This window comes from Zalophus californianus, chromosome 10 (genome assembly GCF_009762305.2).
Source record: "Zalophus californianus isolate mZalCal1 chromosome 10, mZalCal1.pri.v2, whole genome shotgun sequence".
Classification (NCBI taxonomy): domain Eukaryota; kingdom Metazoa; phylum Chordata; class Mammalia; order Carnivora; family Otariidae; genus Zalophus; species Zalophus californianus.
The window spans coordinates 51,555,906-51,574,407 of record NC_045604.1 but is presented as its reverse complement, the minus strand read 5'-3'; the positions used below and the strand labels follow the sequence as shown (position 1 = coordinate 51,574,407).

At 49.5% G+C, this 18,502-nt stretch overlaps 1 protein-coding gene across 5 annotated transcripts in view; it reads right to left on the bottom strand.

The window, feature by feature from the left end:
- TNR (tenascin R) overlaps positions 1–18,502 on the bottom strand; it is a 424,235-nt gene that overhangs the window by 344,657 nt on the left and 61,076 nt on the right. Inside the window, exon 1 of one of the 5 annotated variants that reach the window (XM_027613062.2) lies at positions 12,187–12,295. The exons of the other annotated variants lie outside the window; for them this stretch is intronic. The gene's annotated coding sequence lies outside the window, so the exon portion shown is untranslated. Of the gene's footprint in view, positions 1–12,186; positions 12,296–18,502 lie in introns of those variants that run through there. 5 annotated transcript variants of the gene reach the window in all.

Here is an 18,502-nt window from a genome sequence, read left to right as displayed (position 1 = left end):
CCACAGCCCCTGCCAGGCTCTGTCCCACCCCCACATTCCACCTGCAGGGGCCTTTTCTCCACAGCAGCCCTCTGGCCTTGAAGGGATGCTTTCACTGTTTATAAGTTTAGGACCAGGTGAAACTACTTTTTTAACAAGCCCACAGGGAGACATTCCTGCTTCCATCCCCAGCCCCTGAGACTACCCAGCCCTACAGGCAAATGTCCTGAAGAACTTGGTCTCCTGAAACTTGTCCTCTCCAAGTTTTAGGAGGAACAGACCAGGATTGAAGCATTAGAACCAGAAACCACAGGTGAGCAAAGACGGAAGTTGGATTCAGGCTCATGAATACTGGGGTAGTTGTCAGAAACCCAGATTTGGGCAAGAATAACCCTGTTCCTACATGACATTTAATAACACTTTGTGCTTACTACATAGCTCTTTCAGTGTTTCAAACCGCTCATACATGTCTTGCTTCCCTGTTCCTGTAGGATCTCCCCCCAATTCTCCATTCCGCACATCATAACCCACCCACCATGAGGACCCCCTGTTTGAGTCCCAGCCTTTCCACAAAATCTGATGAACTAATTCCTACAGCACTGAGCATCCACTTCTCACAACTTGGCTCCGGATAATTACTTATATTATCGCTTTCTCCTGCCGTTTCTGGTGTCAAGCCCCCCAAGTAGGGCTCTTGCAGGGCCCAGACCAGGCCTAGTACTTCCTCTATAACTGGTTCAGGGTCTGACTTTGTGTTGAGCTTCTGGTTGTGGGTCAATAGTATATGATTAATCAATTGATTATAAGTCTCATGCAAACCTGGGAGGCAGTCAGGGATGGATATTCTTCTATCACTATGAGGTTGAACAGTATGGGGTTGGAGGGTATCTCTTACCTGTCTTCTGGATCCAAGGAGGGCATTTATTCCATCAACCCTGTAAGACTTGCCACAGTCTGGGTGTAGGCGGTGTGCGAGGGGAGCCAAGAGGGCCTAGGACAGGTTTCCTCCAGTGTGCCTGTCCTCCTCAGGGGCTCACCTTGCTCAGCTGCTTGGAATAGAGTGTCACAGAGTGAACACTTATAGTGTCCCAAGTCGAATGAGTAAGATTTGAAGTTTGGTTTCAGACAGAACTACGTTCAAATCCCAGTTGGATGAGCAGTATCTTCAATTATTACTTTTATCATCTGTGAAGTGGGTTTAAATTCTACCTCACTGGTTTGTTAAAAGGATTAAATGATGTAGTTTATGTAATGCCATGAGCATAGTACCTGGCTCTTGTCAAGTGCTTGGAAAAAAGACAGATACTGTTATTCCAGGCTTCTTCACTAGGCTCCTCACTGTCTGTCCTTACTGTGAAAGAGATATTTGAATCCAGGAGCTGGAGAGGACTCCTTCTGCTCCCCAGGCAGCTACCCTGGCAGGGGATCTGCTCCTCCCCCCCCACCCCACCTCAGAGCATTGCCCTCCCCCTTACCTCTCAGAGAATCGCAAGTGAGCACCACTCAGGCCAGTTCAGATCTAGGGTTTGTTCCACGAGGAGTATAAAGGAGACGTGAAAACTGTACTTTAAGAAGAGGGAGTGGAAATCTACTAATGAAGCCTTTTGTAGTCCATGGGCAGCTGCTAATTTACTAGCAGAGCAAGAAAGATGAGGCAAAGTGTTCAAGTAAAAGATGAAGGCCTGTCCGCGGCACATACAGAAAGGACATGAGGGTTTCATTGCCTATAGGTTCGCTGTGAACCAGTGATGCGATGTGATGGCAAATACATAGATGATATAGATATATAGATATTGTACAAAATCACCTGTGGGCAGGGAAAGGCTTGGAGGGTTCCAGAGCGGGTGTTATATAGTGACTAGAATAAAGGAGGTGACAGAGTGGTGTTGGATTGCGGTTCTCAAGCCTGGATCTTACCCTCTAAAGGGCACGGGGGACAAGAAGTATGCTCAGAAGCGAGCATCCAGGATGGTAGGGGACTAGGAACTGTGACTCACAGAGCCAGCTGGAGGAATGAAACACTTCCAGCCTGCGGAACTAAAGACTCGGAGTCCAAGGGCATCCATGTTAAATCACTGAAGGGATCTTGGGAGCGGGATCTCACTCTTCTGTGGGATCTCAGACAGTAGATTGGTCTGGAGTGGTGGGTGTCTAAATGCAGATGGAGCCCTGTCCAAAATAAAGGTGAACTCACCAGTATTTAGAACCATCCAAGGATGGGGCTTTGGGAAGGCAGTGGGCTCACGTGGGTGGTGTGTGCTCAGACGCCAGACCTCACTAGGTTGAGGAGGGAGATGTGGTCTTTCCTGAGACCAGAGGCTTGACTGCACAGCCTGAGAGGTCCTTCCTAATCCTCAGTAGCTATCTGTTTAGTAGTTAATTCTTCAAACTGTTTTCTCCTTTGACCAGCTGCAACCAGCCTGCCTCTGGGCAGAAACGTGGACCGAGACTTCCTCCATGTGTGGGGTGGCCAGACGGGCCCTGCGGGAGGAGGCTGCCCTGGTTATCTGCCCTGGATGGAATTAACTCCCATCAGAAAGGGGCAAGGAGGGGGAGGCATGGAGTCCGGGAAGACACTGGAGGGGACTCTCTGCCAAACACTCACTACGTTAGGGGTGACATCATAGGTGGGGTGTCAAGGGTGAAAGGACAGAGCAGTAGGAGTAGCTGGTTTAACAGCTGATTTGAGCCTTTCTGAGACTGGGAAGTAGGGACAGAGGAAGGTGAGGTGGTAGGGGCAGAGCTCCTTTGACATGTGGTAGGCTGTGCTAAAGAAATCAGGGCGTTCAGAATTTCTTAGACCATCTGGAGCCTCTGTGAGTCTTCTATTTTCTGCAATTACCAAGGCTCCCTACAATTGTGTGAACTTTTCCCAAACAAACCGTCTATTCTAATGAGCACAGGGAAAGGGTGTCAACATTTTGATGAACAATCAATGGAAGATTCAGCCTAGACTAAGCCTATATCCTCTGTTCATAGCATTCAGAATATAATTTTATAAATGTGACTGGCACAAACCACCAAAAAGCAAAGACAAAAGTAAATAAACTAGAATGTGGGGTTGACAGGTAGCATGCCCTAAAATATCAAAAACAAGAAAATACAACAGGAAGGAGAAAACTTGCGGGCATGTCCCCAAGATAACATACCTGAGCGAGTCTGGTTAGTGAAGGTAAACAAAACTTCCAGACAGAAATATGAAACTGTCAAAGGGGTGAATTTGAAGCAAGTGGAAAGAACTTCCTATGCATCTAAGAGAGGGAACGACATAGCTAATTGTCACCCGAGCAGAAGCATTCATGGCTTGATGTTAACATTAACCAGTTTGGTCTTCTAAGTACAGGACATTGCTTTGAAATTAAGCCGTAGTTGTGGCCCTGATTTCTTTCCTCATGATGCTGGGGAAATTGCATTAGCCTTTGTGGCTTCTTTTAACATAGCATGTTGCAGGAGGCTGCTTGACTTCTATAGTGTCTTTGAGTCCTAATGTTCTAGTTGTATGGCCCAAACCCAAGCTATCGGTTAGCTGGTTTCCTGGTGTGCGTAAAACACCACAGCTTTCCAGATGTGCTCATGGAATTACAGCCTCCTGTCTCTCCCTGACTCCTCTTAGAACCCCAGCTTCCAAAGCCCATTGCTCTAGGATATCTCTGGGTATCTGAAGGAGGCACCAGGCCCCAGAGAGTGAGGCTGGTTATTCTTCTCACCCCCCTCCGTCCTCGTCTTGGATTCTAATGGCTCCAGAGAGCTCCTTGTGGCTGCCTGGCATTCCTAATCTAGTTAGCTGGGAAATCGGGAACTGGAGGTGCATGCTGTCAAGGACGTCATCAGGAAAGCCTGCTTCATTTCTCCTGGCAGGAGGGGGGGTCTGGCTGGCTGTGCCTGAGCTTGCCCTTAACAGAATACTCACATCTTTGCCCTGCTTTTGAATCAAAATTGACCCAGCTTCATGCTTGTCACCACACTGTTCCTTCTTCCTGAATGACCCTCCCCATCCTTCTTCACCTTTTGAAAACCTGCCCATCCTTCAAGGACCATGACCTCTTCCTCCACTCCTCAAGCCAGATCTTGTGTCTCCAACCTCTGTGCTCTCCCAGGCTGAGAGCCCCACGACCCAACGCTTAGCTCTCTGCTCTGTGTGACATTTCATCATGGACCAAAAGTCTCCCCATGGCCGGGAAACCCCACGACAGCAATGACCATGTTTTGGCCTCTGCGATGGATTTCAGCCCACCTCTCATGTTTCATAAATATTCACAGAGTACAGGTGAATAAAGAGCCAGGAAGTGACACCCATCCAGCCTGTATGTGAATGAGCCCTTCTTATTTATCCGTGGACATTTCTTAAGCACCTACGATGTGCTGAGCATTATGCCACATACTGGGAACACAATGCTGAATAAGGTCCTTCTCCGAGGGATTCTCAGTCTAGTTGGTGAGACACACAAGTAAACAAGGAATTCCCATACAGAAGTGCCAAGAAGGCAACCCCAACTCACAGGGGAGGTGAGGCAGAGAGAGAAGAAAGCGTCATCGAGGAAGCTTCTGGTCGCTGATGATGGTCGAGATGCTCTACACATAGAGCTCCAGGTCCTACTTCCCTCCCCTGACACCCCGGCCTGACTGTCCCTGCATGCCCTCTGCCCTCCTGCCTGCCCACACGCTCTTGGTCAGACACATCTTTCTTGTATATTGCAGAGAGATCTGGCCACGCTAGCTGTGGGAACGGAAAGACAAACGGGGGGAACTTGGGGAGGGAGCACCAGTTAACAGCAGATTGGCCAGGGAGACCCAATCCATCCATCACGGCTACTCCAAGTGTGGCCATGGATCAGCAGCATCAGCTGCATCCACATCCCCACTGAGCTTGTTAGAAATGCAGATCTCAGGCCCTGCACCGGACCTACTGAATCCAGAGGCTCCAGGTGATTATATGCTTATTATTCACATTTGAAAAACACTGGTCTGACCCATGTCTTTGGAACTGCCTTCCCAGGAGCAGATTCAGGGTCCTCCTTCATAGGAAGGGGGCTGGAGGCATGTCTCGCTGTGCACAGTGTAGCAAAGAGGTTTGTCTGAATGAAATGAACACATGAGGCATCTTACCAGAGAAAAGAAGAGAGAATAGGAGGCACACAGGAGGACAGGGAGCCCCCACCCTTTGCTGGACCTCAGTTTAAGTGATCAAGTGACTTACAGGTTGGTCTTTTGAGGAGAGCTGTCTTGTGTCGCCGTCAGGCCGTGTCTGCTTCCTGCTAACCACTGTGTTGCTGCACCAATGCTGAGCATGCCATGGAGCATCCCCACAGCAGGGAGGGTGCCCCCAACCCAATACCGGCCATTCTGAGGCTCGCCTGCTGGGTCCTGGCATGCAGTCCACCCTGGCCAAGGGACGTCATTGACCCGGGACAGTGCAAAGGGAGACACACATCTTGCTGTCATGGTTGCTATCACCTGGCGTCTCAGAAAGTCAGGGATCTACACTGGACATGGTTATAATCAGCATAATAATTGCATTTATTGAACACCTACCGTGACCGGCACTGTGTTAATATTACATGTATTCTCACTAATGATTTGAACAGTTCTACAAAGAAAGTAACTCTACCTCCTTAAAAGTGAACGTCTGAGGTTAAAAGAAGCAAGTGACTCACACAGGCTCACGCAGATGGCAAGAGATGGGGTGGAAATTTGGAACTCAGGTCTGTTTACCCCAAAGCCTGCACTCCTTCCACTGCCCTAGCCTCCTCGGCCTGGTGCACAGAGCCTCTCTGACATGGCAGATCCACGTGCCCAGTCCCGAAGTGTTGAACCTCTGCCACACAGGTGCTCCCAGGGCTGAGGAGACCTGCATGAGGGCCCTCCCAAGAGCATGCCCAGTCACTCCCATGGCCCTCCCGCTTAATCAGAAGCCGGCACACCAGCTTCTACCTCAGTTTCCCCACATTTTCTCAGCAGACGGCAGTAAGTGATCATTATCTCACTGGAGTTGTGAGTGCTAAAGAGATGACAGTAACGTGTTTGAAAGATAAAATGCAGTAACCACTGTAATTATTGCTTCAGCTGGAACCCCCTCTACCCTGTAGTTGAGAGTCGGAAACATTCTCTGTAAAGATCTGTTGCCAAGCCCAGTGCTTGGCACTCAGCATGGTTGCTAAACGAAAATAATAAAGCTTGTCTAATCTCACTCCTGGTTGCCCTCCAAATCCATACTCCATCCCCCACATAAAATGGGGCAGCTATGCAGTGGTCAACACTGTGGGGTCTCCTTGTGCTCCACTTCCACACCCTTCCACAGAGCACACTGCACCCTGGTTCAGGGGTAAAACAATTAATATTTTTTTTAGTAAAACTATAGGAACTCCAGTCATAGGGTATGGCCATTTGGATTTTTTTCTACTAGAAATCTGAGTTAAGTTTTTGAAAAGAGGTTCTACAGAAGTGTTAATGTTAACAGCTATGGGCTGAGCTGGGTTCTAGAGGGGAGGGCATAAACTGTGAGAGGGGAGAAGAGACCCCCCTCCCAGATCTTTGATGTAGAGTCTTACAGTTGGCTGTGGAGACGAGGCTTTGGGGTGGGCAAAAAAAGAGGAGGGTGGGCTGGTTCCCTAGAACACAGCAATCTGAGTCATTGGCTTAATGCTCTCAGTAAGAATAATCCATTGCCTCTAGCCTTTCCTGCATCTGGGCATCTCCTGCTCAGAGGCAGAGACTCTCCCAGCATCTGCTTTCCAGCACTTGGAGAAGATACAATCTCAGGGATAGGACTAGCCCTTGGTCTTCAGCACAACGCCTTCTGGTCCTTCCAGTCCATCCTACACAGATTCTCCAGCGATCTTCTCCTCTCTCCTGGGCACAGTCAGCCAACAGTGACAGGCCACTCAGTTTCAGGGGTATGGGGAAATAGCTGCATAGGCACTAGATTGAGGTCATGAAATTCATTTCACTTATACTGCGACCTCTGCCCCAGCAATATTTCTTACCTCTAGGGGCAAAAAGCTGGTTACGTCATTAACCCCTGAGAACTATCAAAGCCCATTTGGGGATTTCAGTAACATTAGGATCTAGCCATTCAGGGTCCGAGAGTCTCAAATCCAGAACATGAAGCCTGGTATGAGAAATCTGGTGAGGTGTGGGTCCTGCTGCCTCGCACTAAAGGCAGTCGAGGGACTCTTGGGTGGCTCATTTGGTTAAGTGTCTGACTCTTGATTTCAGCTCAAGTCATGATTGAGGGGGTTGTGGGATCAAGCCCCGCATTGGGCTCTGTACTCTGCGTGGAGTCTGGTTGAGAGTCTGTCTCTTCCTCTCCCCCTCCCCCATCCCGTTCTCTCTGTCTCATAAATAAATCTTTTTTATAAAAAAAAAAAAAGGCAGTCAAAAAAGAGGGGAGGGAGGTTGCATCTGATTAGACAGAGAGAAAAGGAAGTGGTTTTAGCTTAGGTTGGCATTTTGTGAACTCAGAGAGTTGGTAAATAAGTAAGTTTTCAATCTTGTAGTTACTTGCTATGTACTTATTCCGTCAACCGTGTGATATGTGATTAGCTGAGCATGCTGCCAAAGGTGCTGGAGAGCCCAGAGGAATTTCTATATCACCCCTGAGCCACAGCAGGTTTCGTGGAAGAGACAACTGAGTGGAATTTTGAAGGACAGAGCATGATGTGTTTGGGAAAGTGCAGTGGTTTCAGGCGAATGGAGAGAGGGACGTGGATGAGCCCTGGGATGGGTCTAAAGCGGTAAGGGGGGTACAAATCATCAAGCTTTGTATGCCATGCTAAGGATCTCAGTGCTCTTTTAATGGGGAGCCTGTGACAATCTGGATACAGGCGAGCAGAGAAATCAGCTTTACATCTTGGAAAATACCCCCGAGAGTCCTCCATAGTTGTTGAATGAGAAGGAACGTAAGTTAGAAGCTATGCCAATCATTCACGTGAGGGATGATGGTGGCTGGAACAGAGGCTCGGCCTGCACTTGAGCAGAGAAGGACAGGATGGAGACATAAAGGGGGAGAAAGACAGCCAGCAGGTGGTTACTGAATATCTGGGGATGCTCTAGAAGGAGAGAGTGGCCAAAGTCCAGCATGCGTGAGCCCATTCACTAATATAGGAAATGAGGTGAGCAGTGGGGGTTTGAGGAAACGATGATGGGTCAGTTTGGACATGCTGAGCTTGTCATCTGAGGGGTCTGTGGCCCTCCACACAGAGAGCCCACTGAGCTCCCCCAGCAGCCCCCACCCAGTTCTTGGGAGCCAGAAGAAGCAGGAGCAGAGCCCCACCCAGGAGCCAACACTGCACAACCAGGCAGATTTGTTGTCTTGTGGAAACGCTGGCCACACTGAGAGGCACTGATTACCCAAGAGTGAGGGAGTGCAGGGCCCCCCCCCCGACTCCTCAGTTGGCAGAGGTTCTTGAGTCGCCCTGGCATTTCCACCAGCTGTCCTGGACTCCTGCATGGACAGGGAGATGTCCTGCGCTCGGCGTTGTGACAGTGACAGGTGACAGAGAGGTAAAGTTGCCAGATAAAAAGATACCCTATTAAGATTAAACAGTATACTTAGCATGATGAGCACCAGGTGATGTATGGAAGGAAGTGCTGAATCACTATCTTGTACACCTGAAACTAATATTACACTGTATGTTAATGATACTAGAATTAAAATAAAAAAAAATTAAAAAAAAAAAAAAGAACAAGAAGAACTGACCATCATCAAGCTCAGGTGTGATTGAGTATCCAATGGTAGTGGAACCTTTTCTTAACAGCAGGGACACAGCTGGGATACTCGAGGTACACTGGCCTCATCTCCCTGATGCCTCTTCCCCAAGACCTAGTCACTTATTTGGGGGGGCAAAGTTTGTCTTAAATAGGAATCGTTATATTTGAATACTATTACTTTAAAGTCCTATTTTTAGTATAGCCTTGGGGGGGGGAAAGACATCCTGTTAAATTTGAATCTCAGATAAACAACACATTTTTTTAGTGTAAGTATATCCCAAATACTACATGGCTATACTTACACAAAAAAAATTAGTCATTTTTCTGAACTTCAAATTTGTGTTCTTATTTGCTAAATCTGGCAACCCTACAAGGTGGTTAAACAGGACCCTTCTTTAGATCCTGATCTTACTAGACCCAGAAACATACTCGTGCTGGTAGCCAAGTAAGTACTCAGGGCAGTCCTGGCCAGATCTGTTGGCCTCATCATGGACTCTCCTTATCCAAAGAAGCCTGAGAACTATACATGTGTGTGTGACAGGGAATATTGATCTCCCACTAAAGGGCATCAGCACAGTGGCCTAGCACAGTGGATGGCTCCTAAGAGACCCTCAATAAATATTTGACTAGAGATGGATGGAGAGATTCGGACTCCCGCTCTAGAAACAGAATGACCTTGGACTTTACCTATCTCGCAGCTTCGATTCCCTCATTAGTAACATTGAGATAATAACACCTTCCTATAGACCTGTTGTGAAGAGCCAGTGAAATAACTCAGGTCAAGCGTCAGTGCTCCCTGCCTGCCCTGCCCCCCTGCTCTGCCAGTTCCCAACCCCCAGCCTTATCCTGTGGCCAGTGTGGATGGGAAGGAGGTTCTCATGGGTCTGGCTTCCTTATTTGGCAACCCACCTGCCTTTGGCCTCTGAGTTGGGACAACCCAGGAACCGGTGCTGCCATAAGGGAAGAGATGCCCCGACTTCAATCACTTGATTTTATTTTTTTCGTGCAGTGAGTAGAAGGTAGGGCAATCCTAAGTGTTGCTCTTCTGCCTGAGTGGGGATAAATTGTCTTTGTCATTTAATATCCATTGGCTGACAGCCTGTCACCGCCCCTCTCCAAAGGCAGCTTCTGCATGCCTTCTCAGGGAGGCCAGACTGTGCCCAGGCCCAAACCCCGTGAATTCAGAGAGCTGAATTCTAACCAGGTCACAAGTTACCACACAATTCCTTTATCCTGCAAGACTTGAGAATCTTCCAAACCTTTCCCATGTCAGGTGACCCTGGGCTCCCAGCTAGCTCAGGTTTGCAAAGGAGGATGAAACAGGTGCATCCTGCAGGGTTTGGGTCTGATTTATCATTGTCATCAGCTTCCATTCATATTCTCCTTTCAATTTTGAAATGCCCTCTGAAATGCTGCTTCCCACTAGGCTAGTCTCCATTCTTTCCCCACAATCAACACATTTATTTCTTTTTTTTTAAGATTTTATTTATTTATTCATGAGAGACAGAGAGAGAGAGAGAAGCAGAGGGAGAAGCAGGCTCCCTGCTGAGAAGGGAGCCCGATGCGGGACTCGATCCCAGGACCCTGGGATCATGACCTGAGCCGAAGGCAGACGCTTAACCATCTGAGCCACCCAGGCGCCCCACACTTATTTCTGATTCCAAGTCTGCATATCTCATGCTATTCCCTCAGCCTGGAAATAGCCCCCTGCCCAGCACTGCCCAGGGCCTCCCACCTTCCAAGTTCCAGCTCAGGCTGGGAAATGTCCTCTGACCACTGGACCCAGAGGCCCTCAACCTGTCTCTGGGTTCCTAAAGCACGTGTGTCCCCATCATTCTCTGGGGGCCCTTAATTCAAATCTATCTTGATTGGCAACTTCACTATTTCCTCCGAACCTCTTGTTGCCTCGACCAGATTGTAAGCTCTTGGAAGGAAAAACAGAATGTGCCATTTCTTTCCTGTCCCCCTCAAGCCTGAGTTCGTCCTAGCCGATAAGAAAGCTCTTGGTAGATGGTTAGAGGCCAAATGAGAGAATGAAGGGCCAGCACCAAGGACTGTCATCTGTCCGGAGAACTAGCATGGCTTCAGGGCTCGTGGGGAGACAAGTAAACAGACAGGGGTCCCGCCCTTCTGGGATTTATAAGCTCAGGCAAACAAAGTGTCTGATAGAAATTGAGGAAGCGTTCAGAAGAATGCGTAGGTGTTGATCAATAGTTAAATATCTGCTTTATATGGAAGCAAAGGGGCAAGTATATTTGGGGCCCTGAGAGAGTAAAAAGGAGAGTTGGGAATGTGAACTCGTTCGTTTAGTCAATCAACAAACACTCTGCAGTGCCACCTGTGAATCTCAGCTCCCAGCTGTGCGCTGAGTGTGCACTATCAGAGGAGATAACCTTCCTGCACCTTACCTCACAACCAAGTGAGCAAACACTTCCCTTTGGCCAGATAAATCCAGACAGGCTTCTTAGAAGGTTGGATTTTAAGATATGCTAGTATGGGAAGGTAGAATTAGAAAGAATGGAGAGGGAAAAGACATTTTTGGCAGGACAATCATAATAAGAAGCAATAATTATATGGTTATCACTAGTTAACAGAGCCACAGAAGAGGCGTCCAAAGAACAAGATACTCAGAAAACACATCAGGACACTTGAAGTGGCAAAGCACAAGACATGATTAAGCCTGGGGAGTGCTGGGTTGCATACTGCATTTACTGCAGCCACACACTGGCCCTCACCGATGCCCAAGCTCCCCCTTTCACTGTCTCGTCCTGGGGCCCACCTCTGCAGTAACAAGGCTGATTGCCCCCTCTTTTCTCCATCCTGGTGCCAAGAAGCAGGGGGAAACATGGTGCGGCATGCCAGGAACCAGGGAAGTCTCGAACTGGCCGGCAGCAAGGAGCCCTGTGTGTGTCCAGCCTGGCTAGGGAGGAGGTGAAGGGAGGGCTTACACCCTGGAAAAGGTTAAAGGGAAAGGAGAAAGGGCCAAGGAACTGCAGGAAGGAAACTTGGGGATCTAGGGATGAATGCACATTTTCTTTTCCTTTTACCAGAGATCGCTCCCCTCCTGAGCAAGTCTCTTTAAAATGAAATAGAAAGACACAGTTCTGAATGGCAGCTCTGGCCTACAGCTGGACCCCTGAAAACCAGAGCCCAACTCCATCAAATTTCATTCTTTATACTTGAGCCAAAAATCTTCCCACCAGACTTCAGCTTCAATCTTCCCCCTCCCCCTCCTCACACAGCCCAACGCCTGTGTGTCCACGCAAACACACACACACCCCCACACTGGCCTTACCTCCCTGCCCTGTGGGGCCAGGGGAAACTGTGATGCTGTAGGCTAGTGGCCAACCACCCCCTTTGAGACAGTCCTGAATAATCTGGAACAGCTGGTCACCCCACGGTAGTCTGAGTGCTCCATGCATTAGGGATGCTCAGACTGTTCCGTCCTTGCACCTGACCAGGTGGACTTCCTGAGCAGCCTCTGCCTTCTGAGCCTACCTGCCACACTGTTCTCCTGGCCTCCGCTCCTCTTCTGTGTCCCCTAGCAGAGAGGAAAGCACCAGGACCCCCGATCAATCTGCTGGGCCTCGGAGAACCTGTCCTGTTGTGATGGATTTTTTAATTGGATTGTGACAAACATTTAATACCTAATAGAGCTCTTACCAGCACAGTTAATTAAGAATGTGACTAATCTAATTCAGTGGCAGCTCAGAAAGAGTGAAAGTGGGGAGAGCTTCGAGCAGGGAGTGGAGTTTGGGGAGATGGGGTGGTTGGAGCTGGGAAAGGACTATCGGGCTTGTTTTTATTTTTATTTTTTTTCAGGGTGAGGGATTCCAGACATATGACACAGGGAGATTGCATCAAGCTCCAGAAGAAGGAGCAGGATGTCGACAAGTTGCCGAGCAGCCAGGCGGACAAGGACCTCGCTTCTCAGCCTCTCGTTTGGTCCCATTGTACTCATCGGCTTGTCGCTGCCGGCTTGTTAGCAATGTCTAAGCAAACCAGGCTTTGTGGATCGTCCAAAGCTGTATAGATAACTGCCAAGGGTTACAAGCCTGCTTACTGAAACTGCCTCACAGAGGGTAGCTCGGCTCTGTGCTGCCAGCCCAGGGCCCACGGGCCCTTTCACCCTTCTGGACCCCCAGTATCCTGCAGAGAGGAGTTGGAACACAAATATCACATTCATCACTCCCCTTGACCACACAGGTACACTGCCAAAAGTATCGCGTGAATGTGCAGTATACATGTGCTCCCACGTGCATGCTGTCCACCTGAGCATGTAGGGGTCACCGCGGGTCCACCCAGCAGAAGTGCACACCCGTGCACGTGAGACACACACAGAGATGAAATCACCCCGCCAATATGCAAATACAGCACATCACAGAACACCGGGGTGGGGGGGCACGACTGGTCAGTGGGTGCCCCTCCTGTCTGCAACAGAGTCTTGTCCAGTGCCCTGCTCAGACAGGGACATCCCACCGGCATCCTGAGGTCTAAGCACCTATGTCCCTGATAGGATGGAGCCCTAGTTCTCTGGCAGGTGGCCCCCTGCATGGGAGCAGAGGAAGGGGTGTGAGACAGTGTCCTGGGCTGGGTTCTGGAGTGAGTAGTGTCAACCATGGGGAAAGAAAGGTGCCTTGGAAACTCTGGATGCAGTTGACATGGCATCGGTTGTGGGTGGAGGCAAAAGGGAGGGCTCAGTGTCAGGGTTAACTTTCAAAGGGGGTGGAGTGGGGGCAATATTAATCCCTGATCTGCACGGTGCCATAGTAACTGCTGGGAAGGAGAACTATTTTGAGTGTGTCTCTGTTGCAGCACAGTGGTAGGTACTGTGCTGAGCTTTACAAATGTGGGGCTTTCATATTCTGATCTTTAATGGCAGGTGATAAGATTAGGGCAAGAAAGCTATGATTTAGCAGTTCTGAGCTACTTGATATCTCACCCAGGGCTCAGCCACCATTTGTCTGCATTAATCCCATGGCAGACCAGAGGTGGGTGGGTGGGACTGAGCTACCTTCTGTCTCAGGAGAGGGAAGGCCAAGCCTCTGGAATGTCAGCTCCTGGGGGGCAGGACGCAGCCCTCATGGTTTCCACTGAGCTCCAGGGTTTGGAGGCCTGGGGGTGGTTAACTGGCCACTGATGGATAAGCGGGGGCAGCTCATAACTCTCCTGGGAGCCTCAGGATCTGCAAGTGGGGCAGGCCATGCAGACCTGGCTGTGTGCCGGCAAGGCCTCTCTCTTTGGGACTGAAACAAAGGACAGGTCTCCTGATAGGACTCAGAAGAGACTAATGGTGAACATCATAGCTGGAAAGGCCGGAGGACACATTAGCAACAAATAAAACAGCTGGAAAGGAGGAAAAGCAAGCAGAAGAGGAAGGGTCCCTCCTGTCTTTGCTTGTCTACCCTTGGTGCAAGTGAACCATTCCTTACATCTGTAGGGCACTTGCATTTCCCAGGACCTCGAACATCTGTGGAAGCATTATATACTCTTGTCAGGAAAAACCCCGTGGCTTTCCAGCACACAGGGCTGCTCAGAGGTGGAGGACCCAGATCTCCAGGATCTTCAACAAGCACTAGCTGCTCTGCACATCATCTCACTTAAACCCACCACAGCACTGGGAGGAAACTCCCACTGTGCCCATTATACTGGTGAGGAGACTGAGGCTCTTCAGGTAAGTAACCAGCAGTGGCCAAGGCCACTCAGGTCACAAGTCTCAGGGACAGGACTTGGGGTCCAGCCTGTGGACTCCCAGTGGGGTGCCCTCCCACTTGTCCACGTCAGGTTGTTTTCACTGAAACAGAGGGCCTGAGGGGACCTCTAGAAAGAGACTGGGAATGTGGGCAGCAATGTAACCACACCGATCCCTCAGCTGCCAGAAGGCATGCTAAACCGGCAAGCAAAGCTGCCGAGAGTTTCAGAAGTATGGCCAGAGTCCATCCAGCGAGGCTTTCTACTGTTTCTTCTTGGCATCTTAGGTGCCTCTCTTTGATTTCCCTCCATTGCCTGCTCCCAGGAGGTGGACAAAGTGGCCCTCTTTGAAACTGTGGTTTTTCTCTTGCAACAGAAGGTGGGAAAACTCATGCCCTTGCTGGGGCAGCTGGTCAGAGCACAGCAACCCCTCTGGGCTCTGGGGTCAGGTCCTCCCCCCACCATGTCCCAGGCCTTGCACTGCAGCAGAAAACCTCCCAACAGTTGCTAGTCTGACTACTTGATCCATCGAGGAAAAGCAAAGGTGGCAAGGAGAGAAAGGAGTCCCAGGCAGAGCTGTGGCAGGGGGCGGAGCCTCGGGTGAGACCAACAAAGTGCGTATTTCCCTACTGCTAAAGTGGCCTTAGCCCAGCCATTCAGCACTTTTGAACCTCGTCCATTAACTGGGAATGAAAAATCTCTGCACACCTCCCTGGATTATTGCTGGGAAGAAATCATACATAGGAAAGAGGTTTGAAAACTGTAAAGGGCAAAAAAAACCCAAAACTGTAAAGAGCTACAGAAATGAAAGGTAAACAAAGATATTTTTATTAAGTACAATGAGGAAGATCAAGAGTGGCAGAGAAAGAGGAGGGAAGAACCAGAGGGTTAGGAGTAAGTGCCTGCAGAAATGAATGCTTCCCCACAGAGAAATGCATTAGGCACCTTCAAATGTTCATTCTTTTCTAGAAGATCATAAAAGAAAATCTATTCCTAATGGGCATCAATTATAAGACTTAAGAGTCAGCTCGTGGCACCTGTGATTGGTAGATATCATGGCAGTTCCTTCCATTACACCCCCAGTCTAGTGCACAAAATCTGCTCCTTTCTTATTCTCAGCCAGGCTAGAAAGGGCAGGACTAAGGATGAGAGGAGTGGAAATGAGGGAGGAACTGAGAAAAGAGAACTCTTACAGCAAATTCTATGTATTTTGTTATTGATAAAGTGGACCGTTAAAGGTCAGGGTAGAATAAGGGAGGGTTTTTTGCAGTCTTGCTTGGATGGCCCCAGCCTACACTGCTGGTGTCTGGGAACAAAGCTGCAGCACTCTTGAGGCTGGGCTCTCCCTCTCTGATGCTTGCTAGACATTATGCATCCTCCGTGAGCTGTGGGACAGGATACCAGACCTGGCAGCTAGGGCACTGGTGCAGGACCTCTGGACTATCCCATATTTACTGAACACCTACTAGGTGCTCAACGCTAGACTAGCTGGTGGAGAAGGGGAGTGACAACATTAATAGAAGATAAGATCCCCGTCATCAAAATACCTACATTTCTATTGGGTAGACGAGATGCCCCATTGCAGGTCCATTCCATTGCGAGGTGTTGCCCTCCAGCTGTGAAGATGATGTCACAGACTGTGATCAACAAGGCATAGACTAAAGATGAGCAGGACTGCATGAGGGGCTACTGAGGAAAGGATTGGAGTAAGGCCGGGTGACTCAAAGGTTTCTTGGAAGAGGCGAGGCACAAGAAGTAAGTGTGAGTACAGCTCCCTGGCATCTCAGCCCTGGACGGGAGGGCCGTCTGGAGACACTAGACCCTGCAGAGGGAGCAGGAAGGCCTGCATTCTGCTTCCAGGGTGTTATGGGCTCAAGTGACATGGTGTCTACAGTCACTGCTCTCCATGAAATCAGGGAGTCCTCTACCACCATGTTCTGTCTGCCAGAGCTACCCTGTAGTTGTGCAGCCTCCACCTACACACAATTCAGCCTGAGCTCTGACAGGAGGTCCTCGCTGAGAACCATATAGGCCCCCAACTGAACCTAATCACCAGCCAGCTGCCCCATCTGTATGCAGGGCACTCCCCAGCCCGAGAGTTGATAAATAAACCAAGAGAAGTCATTTTGTCCCAAGAGATCGGGATGTCTCTTGAAATACAGAGATGCTCTGTCTTGTGGCTCCGTGGTTCCTGAGTTCATTGTTATTCTTTGGCGAGGAACAGAGTGTGGATTGAACCTGGTTCCCATCTACAGCTGAGAGTTTCAGCGAAGGCGGAGGGGGTGGAGCGGGGAGCAGGGACAGAGACAAAGATGCTCTTGGTTGCACCCTGAAGTAATAAATGGGGCCACTAAATGAACAAGAGAGGGAGACAAAAGAGAAGTGTGGCAGGGAGGGAGTGAGAAGGCAGAGGGTGTTGGGATGGGAAAGAGGCAAGGAGAGAAAGAGATACTGACAGAGACAGAGAAGAGACCTTGGCAGGACAGCTGGAACATCCAGCCCAGGAAGGGGGAAGGGAGATGGGAAGTTAGTCAGGGAGAAAAACAGAGAGCTCCAGGCAAAGCGCTGGGGCTGTAGAAATGCAGGACAGACAGGACCGAGCCCCAGGGAGTCAGACAACAAGTCTAGGCAGAAAAGATGCAGAGGAGGGGGACTGGCACAGAGAGGACGGGGTTGAGGGAAGCATAAGGAGGATAAAGGGACCCTGTGAGCACGTGGACATGGGGCCTGAGAGTGAGCGCTAAATGCCCACGTGCGTCCCAGGAAAAAAGAGCAGCTTGTCTGTCTTGTGTGCATCCTTGTGTAAAGAAAGAGCATGGACCCTGGAGGAAGACCATCTGGGTTTGAATCCTGGTGCCACTAATTTCTAGTGGCATGACCTCTGGCAAGTTAAGGAACCAATCTGACCCACTTCCCCTCTCTGCAAATGAACATAATGTGAGTCCTACCTCCTAGGATCGTCATGAAGCCTGAAGAGTTATGTACAGAGAATATGGAAGCACCTAGAACAGTGCCCTGCACATAGTAAGACCTTAGGGGCTGCAGGCATGGACAGGAATGTGGGAAAAGGGCCAGCCCACTTCTTATTTCACATTTATTATCTTGGGTGGACACACTTTTTGTTGTGTACAATGTGAGGAGGACAGAAGAGCCCCCAGCAGTGGACCAGCCCAGCTAGCTGAGGGGAAGCCTGAGCCAAGAAGAAGAAAGGAGTCTCGGGTCAGTGTCATAATAGCCTCTAAGGACGCAGCGAGGAGGCTGACTTGGGGGGATGTCAGCGGGACCCCGAGGAGCCTGAGCATGCAGTCTTTCACACCACATGCTCCTCTCTCCTGCCATCCAAGGGGACAGGCTTTTCCTACCTGAACTGATATGAGACTTTAGAAATGACTTCCTCTGGAACTAAGGTGTCCACCTGCACACCTGGGGGAAGACACACTCTGCTAAACCAGGTGCAGAAATGTAATGGGGGCAGAATTATAGACTTGAATGACTTTTTTGGGGGAAAAAAACAGGGGCAGGAGTGGGTAGTGAGGGAGGGGTATGAGGAGAAGGAGGGAAGGCACTGGAAACTCATTCTGTTGCAGGCCCTCCATCGCCCTCCCAGGCTGGCTCCCGTGATCTCAGGGTGGGTCAAGTGTAGGAAGCTGAGGCTGACACTGTTCTCCATCCACCCTCCCTGAACAGTATATGGCTACTGCAAGAGACCCAGCAAAACCTGAGCACAGTCCTTGTACTGAGCAGGTGCTGTTCGCTAAACCGCAGTTTGTCACCAGGGATACTTCCTAAATCAGGTGAGACCCCCAGCTGCCTAAGATTGGTTTTAATCCTGAGAAAAATGCAGGAATCCAGTATCTTCAATCCCCAGTTTGCTAAACCAGGATCTTGGTGCTGGAATGGAGCCTGGAGCAACAAACATAAGGACACATTGAAAAAGTTAAAACGTATTAATTACTGCCAATGTTCACTTGTGGTTATAAATATTGTGATCAGAGCTATCACTTACTGCAAGGCTCTCCAGGGCCCAGGTGCTTTTACCTATAAACTCCTAAATCCTCCCCACCCTACAGAGCAGGAACTGGGGATTCCTGTGTTCTAGACAAGACAGAGGCTCAGAGAGGTG